Consider the following 7,232-nt stretch of genomic DNA (forward strand, 5'->3'; position numbering starts at 1 on the left):
AATACTGAAAACCAACCACACTAACAAGCCACCAAGTGGTCTAATATTATTTGCACTTTCAGTTTATTTACTGTTGAACTAAACATCATTCCCTCTAAATAAATCCCATGCTGAATGAATGATTTGACATTATAGATTGGATTAAGTGATAGATTTCCATTTAGTATGCATATCACTGCATGTTGGATTCCTTGTTTACTTTATTTGATGTCTGCAGAACTGACCAGAGATTTCTCGGTTTTGGACAAGATCTGTACACTGCATGAAAGCACAGGGCACCATGGTGGCATTGAATCATGCTCTGTGTAAGCCCATTAACAAATATTAATTTTACAAGTTCTCAAAATCAGTTGAGTTTGTGTAAAAGAAAATTTTAAAACCTTTGAAGAAATGCCCTCTTGTTTGATTGCTGTTTGATAGCCAAGAGAAGCCCTGGCATTGTCCAGTACTAGTCCTAGGGTCTGCTTACAGCTTTTATTTTAAATATAATTTCATCTTTGACTTGTCACCTGGCTGACATGACCAAAAGGCTCCCTAGTAAAATCCTGCTGAGCTTTCTCTCTCGTTAGAGAGATGACCAGATGATCGGAATCTGAGTGAAAACTTCTGGTTTTAGAATAATGGCATCTGACTAAAAATTGTGACTTAGCTGTACACCTTCTTGATGTGTGTATATATATATATATATATATGCATGAATAGATACGTATATGCATGTGTGTGTGTATATATATATATATACACACACACACACATACACACATTATGAGCAGGTTGTTTGTTGCTTTTTTTAAGTAGCTTTATTTACACACCATACAATCCATCCACAATATACAGTTGATGGCTCTCAGTATAATCACAGAGCTGTGCATTCATCATCACAATCAACTTTAGAACATTTTCATTGTTCTTAAAAGACAAACCCATTTTCTTATCAGAAGCTACATTGTATTTCCTTCAGTTATAAAGGTGTTGATTTTCCATATGATAAGCATGCCTTGGACATGAGAACTTTCTGTAAATTGGTGTCTGCTGTAAGTATTCAGGAATAAAATGTCGTTTTAGAATCTATGGTAATTGCAGTTAGAAGCCATTTTTGTGAAAGTGAGAAGAGCTCCACTTTAAATGCGAGTTATTTTTTCAAAGGGTTTCCATTTAATATTAAAACATTCTGACATGATTTTGACTTTGTTCTTAATTTTCTTTTTCCTATGCTCTAATCAAGTTACTAAGAGGCAACAAATTATACAAACAGCAAAGAGTAAAAATAAATAAAGGAAAAAGTTTTTAAAAGGCCTAAATAAGCATGCCTAAGAAAGTTGGCTTTAGATGATATGGAAAATTGTTCCCCATTGTGAATCTTTTATAAGGCTTTTACATAAAATTTTTGGAAAGAAAAAAGGAGACAGAGACAATAGGGTAAAGATTGATATGTTTCTATCTCCAGTATATATTACTTTGCTAATATCACTGAAGTGGAATTGTTGAACACATTATGACATTTAAGGAAATTTCAAATACAGCAGAAATCTAATTTTACTGAGAAGTCACATGTGGTGGTGTCAACCTCAGAAGCCCTTTTCAATAAAATTCACAGTGTGGCACTGATGTTATATCAGGTGGAATACGTGATGACTGTTTCATGCTGAAGGCACATTTTATGGCAAGATTTTGCAAAAAATGCACCATCTGTAGATTATTATCAAATCTCTACATCTCTAAAAATATCTCCATATTAAACACTTGACTGTCAACAAGGTTAGCAGTAAGGAGTGGTAGAGTACCACAAAGCCTTGAAGCTTGCAGAAGGTGAGAGAATACTATTCCTATCCTAAATTTCTCAGGTTATCAGAAGGAGAGTTTTCTCCTCCACTCACCTGCTATTAATTGCTGAGTTCAAATAAACTGATGGAAGCAGATGCTGGGGTCATGAGCACAAAGTGCCAGGCACCTAGAAGGGGCTCGTTTTACTTTCTCAGGCTGCTCAAAGCGAACATGGTGACATGGGTTAGCTTTAAACAATGGGAATTTATTACCATGTATTTTGAGGCTGTGAGAATGACCAAATCAGGGCATCATCAAGGCGATGCTTTCTTCCTTAAGACCAGCTGCCGGCGATCTGCGGCTCCTCTGCTACATGGCAAGGACATGGTGGTGGTCTCTCCCTTCCCTTCTGGGTTCTGGTGCTTCCAGCTTCTTTCTCCGTGGCTTTCTTTCTCTTTTTCTGTATTCATTCTGTTTATTTTATTTATTTTTTTTTTTAAAGAGAGAGGGAGGAAGGGAAGGAAAGACAGAGAAGGAAGGAAGGATGGAAGAAAGGGAAACATTTTTAAACATTTTCTTGTTTTATTATATTTTGTTTGTTTGTTTGTTTTTTACATGGGCTGGGGCCGGGAATCGAACCGGGGTCCTCCGGCACGGCAGGCAAGCACTCTTGCCCGCTGAGCCACCGCGGCCCGCCCTGTATTCATTCTGTTTATACAGAACTCCAATAATAGGATTATATTCCATCCTGAATGAGATGGGTCACTCCGTAACAGAAGTAACCTCATCAAAATATCCTACACAGTGGGTTTACACCCACAGAAATGGATAGACTAAGATCATGTTTTTCTGGGGTACATAAAGCTTTAGACAACCAAAGGCTCGAAAAACATTTGTCGTGTTCTATAATGGAAGGTACCGGGTTACTACTATATGATTGAGTCATGCTGGGTCATGCAGTATTAGATCCAAGGTACTGTATAACTAATCAGCTTGATGATTAAACTAAGCATACACCGATAAGTTTCAGTAACAGCTTATTGCTTTCATGTGTTTTCTGGATGACCTCAGGGGTCCCTCAAATCTTTGGTTTGTTATTTACCTAGAGTTGATTTTGTCTTTGCTCCATCGGCACCAGTGTCCTTTAAGCCTTTGTAAATGTCCATGGAATTTAGCATCTCCTATCATCTTTGCATCTAATTTTATTGGATATCTGCTTTTTAAAAATAATTTCCCTGAGGATGCTTGGCACTTTGTTTTCCAGAGATATAAGTGTGGTACAATAATTGAAGCAGGTAGATAAATCTGGTCATCAGCACTAATCCCAAAAATCCAAATTCAGATTTGTTTGCATCCAATTAGGTAAAATGCTTAACAACAACAAAAAAGACTTACCAAAACTAGATGTAAGGATGTCACTACTTACTGATTATAAGCATCCATATGTGTTTCCTGTTCTCCAGACAGTATTATAGCATCTAATAGGAGGTATTTAATCTAATACTATAAACACCATCTTGCAAAATGTGAGTCTGAGTAACTGAAAGAGTAAGGAAAAGAATACTGTATTCAGATTTAGGTGCTATAAATAAGTGGAAGATAATACAACTGCAGCGACTGTTTAAGAAGCTCTAACCTGATGTGAATATCAAATAACCAGAGAAGTTTGCCCAGATGATGGTTGTGTCATGCACAAGAAATGGAGCATCTGCAAGAACAGCTGGGAAGACCCCCCCAAGCCAATGCTCCCCAAAGATCCCAGTTGCCACTATGAAGGCTTTCACAGTCCCTGAATAGAAAGAACAAACAAATCTCTGCATCTTGCTAGGCAATGTGTGAAATGCCTACATCCTTATTTCTCAAAACCCACACTGCAAAAAATAAAAGCATATATTGTTTGAATGTGGAATTATTGAGAAGCAACTCAATCCAGCTCTGCAAGGTGTTAATAACCTTTTGTTTGCTTTTTAATGAAATATTCCGGGGTGGGGGTAGGGTAGATTTTCCAGATTCACCGAATTGGAAAGATTTTTAAGCACAGTCTGTGTAGGTGAAGGACCCAAGGCCCAGAAAGTCAAAGTGACTGGCTCTAATCATGCGACTGGAGGGGTCCACACCTCTGACCTGCGGTTGGGGAAGTCGTGGACAGATGACAGCCTCCTTCCCTCCTATTGTGGGGTGATGTTTCAGTTTGTTTCCATTCCACAGATTGGGGGGACATTATGTCTAATGAAAAGGCCCAACTAGACCTTAAATTCAGAAACTGGGAACAAGCAGCCCCAGTTGCTAATAAAGGCAGGAATTCTCAGTGGCAGGATGATCATCTGTTCTGTCATTCATTTATTCAACATATTTTCAACATCACTATAAGCCGAATATTGTACCACATACTTGGCATAGAAAGATAAAAATATTTACATAGTTCTTGTCTGGAGGAAATATATTTTTATGGAAAAGACAGACACATGGATGAATCATTATAATACAGGTGTTGTTAAAACAAGGTAAGTGCAAATGCTGTGGGAGCACACCTGGCCTAAACCTGGCCCAGAGTTGTTCCTGCTGGCAAGGAACTGGTCAACTAAAGCAGTGGCACATGTCCAGGTGGTGGCTTTGTCCTGTGAACTACATTTTCCACAACTTCTTTCCCTATATGTGCCGATAAGAATTGGCCACAAGAGAGATTCCACTTCCACTGTGAGAGCTGGAGGTCAGAAGGAAGCAGCAGCCGGTCAGGGCGCCACTTGCTTTGGATCTTCCATCAGCTACTCTGACTCCTTAGTCAGATGGGTGTGTGTTTAGGTCCCCAACACAGGGCCTCAGCTCCTGTGGGATGCCCACATCTCGAGGCCAGAGGTGACAGGAACTGACCTGGTTTTCAGCCCATCTTCATGGCTCCAGCTCATGAGTAGGTGCTCCAGCTAGTTCCTTTTTTAAAAAATATTTTTATTGAGAACTATCCACACACATGGAGCCCAATTATATTATAAATCAGTGGCTCACAATATCATCACACAGTTATATATTCTTCACCATAATCATTTTTTTATAACGTTTGTGTCGCTCCAGAAAAAGAAGTAAAAAGAAAAAGTTAAGAGGGGCTCTCCCAAGCAGTTGCTTAATATGTGCAGAATTTTTAACCAGGTTGAACTTAAATGTTTGGAAATGGACAGAGGTGATACTCATTGGTTAAACCTGACCTTCTCTCTATAACTTCACCATCATCTTTGATTTTTCTCTCACTCTTCAGGGTTATTTGGGCTATGCCCATTCTAACATTTTCACATTGGAAGGGGCTGCTGATAATATGGGGTGGGGGATGGAACTAGTTGATGTTCTGGAAGAGCTGGCCTCTCTGCATTTCAGAACTTACCTGGTCCAGGGACCCATTGGTAGGTTGTAGGTTTCAGAGAGTTACCCTAGTGCACAAGACCTTTGCAGAATCTTATGTAATGCCCTAGGTATTCTTTAGGATTGGCAGGAATGGTTTGGGTTGTTTGGCAAGTTATGATAGGTGGCAATATCCAACTGAACCTTGCATAAGAGTGACCTCCAGAGTATCCTCTCGACTCTATTTGAACTCTCTCAGCCACTAATACCTTATTTGTTCCACTTTTTTCCCCGCTTTTGGTCAGGATGGCAGTGTTGATCCCATGGTGTGCCATCCCATTTCAACACCTTGCAATGTTGACAGAGTCTGTAGAATTTTGCTAGCAAGGGAAAGAAACAAATAGCCATGAGGTATCCTAAGTGTTAAGTCCTTAAGGAGACTTCCCATTCTTAGCAATAGAATGGACAGCATAATGCCCTAAACCTTGACATGTTAACAAGTAATTATTAATAAATTGGAAACGGGTGGTCACATACGTATGCTCTTCAAAATGTGTTTTAAGGTTGGTTAATCTTATGGTTGGTTTTATCCCTCAAAATTACCTTTGAGGGATAAAATAATGGGCACAAATGTGGTAAAATCTTTCATCTAGAGTACCAGAGCAATTATGGATGGACTATGAAATGATGATTGTTTTAGTTCTTAATTTCAGAAAAGGAACATGGCAACTACAAATGGCCATATGAAGAATGAAATATTTGCAAATTACCAATGAAATGTTTTTTTCTCAGGTTCAAGATACATCCCTATTTTCAAACCTTCTATATTTATAATCTTAATATTGAAGGAGGGTTGATGTTCAGAGGATAAATCACAGTGGTTAATGAATTATTCCACTGTACCTTGTCCAATACATCTAAGGGTAGGTAAGTACCCCAATAATCTTGGGTTTTCGAAGGATTTTCAAAAGGAATTGGCTCAGCCAACAGTAATTTTGTGATGCGTTCCTTGACCTAAGTAAGTTGAGTTTACTGGTCCTTCTTTGGTGTGCCTGCTGAATCTTTTCCTCTGGTCTGTAGCGTATCTCTTCCTGAGAGGCATATGTTTATGTATTGACCCCATTAATCTTACTGCTAGTGTCTGAGTTGCTTAAAAGTGGGACCAGTCTTCCTTTTTTCATTACCTTCACTGACTTGTGTGTTTATTTATGTGTTGTGTGTGTATTAATAGGTTGTTCCTTTTTATTACTGAGTGGTATTCCATGGTGTGAACGTACCACAATTTCTTTAACCATGCATGCAATAATGGACACCTATGTAGTTACCAGTTTGGGACTTGTGGTAGTAGGTTTAGGTGTCAACTTGGCCAGGTGATGATGCCCTGTTGTTCTGTTTCTGCGGACTTGATTATCAGCATGTGAAATTCATCTAGTGCTGATTACATTTGTGGTGGCTAAGGAGAGCGCCTTCTACAATGAGTGATGTTTAATTTAATTAGCTGGAGGCCTAAAAGAGAGAGGTCAGAAGAGAGCTCAGCAGCTCAGCATACTTCATCTCAGCACTTGTAGCTCAGCCCAGATGTTTGGAGATGCAGAAAGGAATTGCCCCAGGGAAAGCTGTTGGAACCGAGAAGCCAGGAGAAAAGGCCAGCAGACATCACAGCCTCGTGCCTTCCCATGTAACAGAGAACCTCAGATGAAGGCTAGCTGTCTTTCCTCTGAAGAACTATAAATTTTTCACTGAATAAATCCCCTTATTAAAAGCTGATCCATCTCTGGTGTGTTGCATTCTGGCAGTTTTCGCAGACTAAAACAAGGCTCTAACAAACAAAGCATTCATGTGCAGTTTTTTTGCTTGTTTGTTTGTTTCGTTATGTGAATAAGTTTCATTTTTCTAGCATAACATGTCCAGGAATGCAATTTTTGGGTTGTATGGTGGTTGCAAATTTAGTTTATGAAACAGCCAAACAGTTTACCAGAGTGACTGTATAGCATAACATCTGCCATGAAAATTCTGTAGTTTCTATTTCCCACCAGTATTTTCTTATTTGTATTTTTAGAAACACATAAAAATATTCCTACTTATATTTTTCTAATCATACTGATATTGCACTAAAACATCTATCAGTTGCAAATAAA

This window comes from Tamandua tetradactyla, chromosome 3 (genome assembly GCF_023851605.1).
Source record: "Tamandua tetradactyla isolate mTamTet1 chromosome 3, mTamTet1.pri, whole genome shotgun sequence".
Classification (NCBI taxonomy): Eukaryota; Metazoa; Chordata; class Mammalia; order Pilosa; family Myrmecophagidae; genus Tamandua; species Tamandua tetradactyla.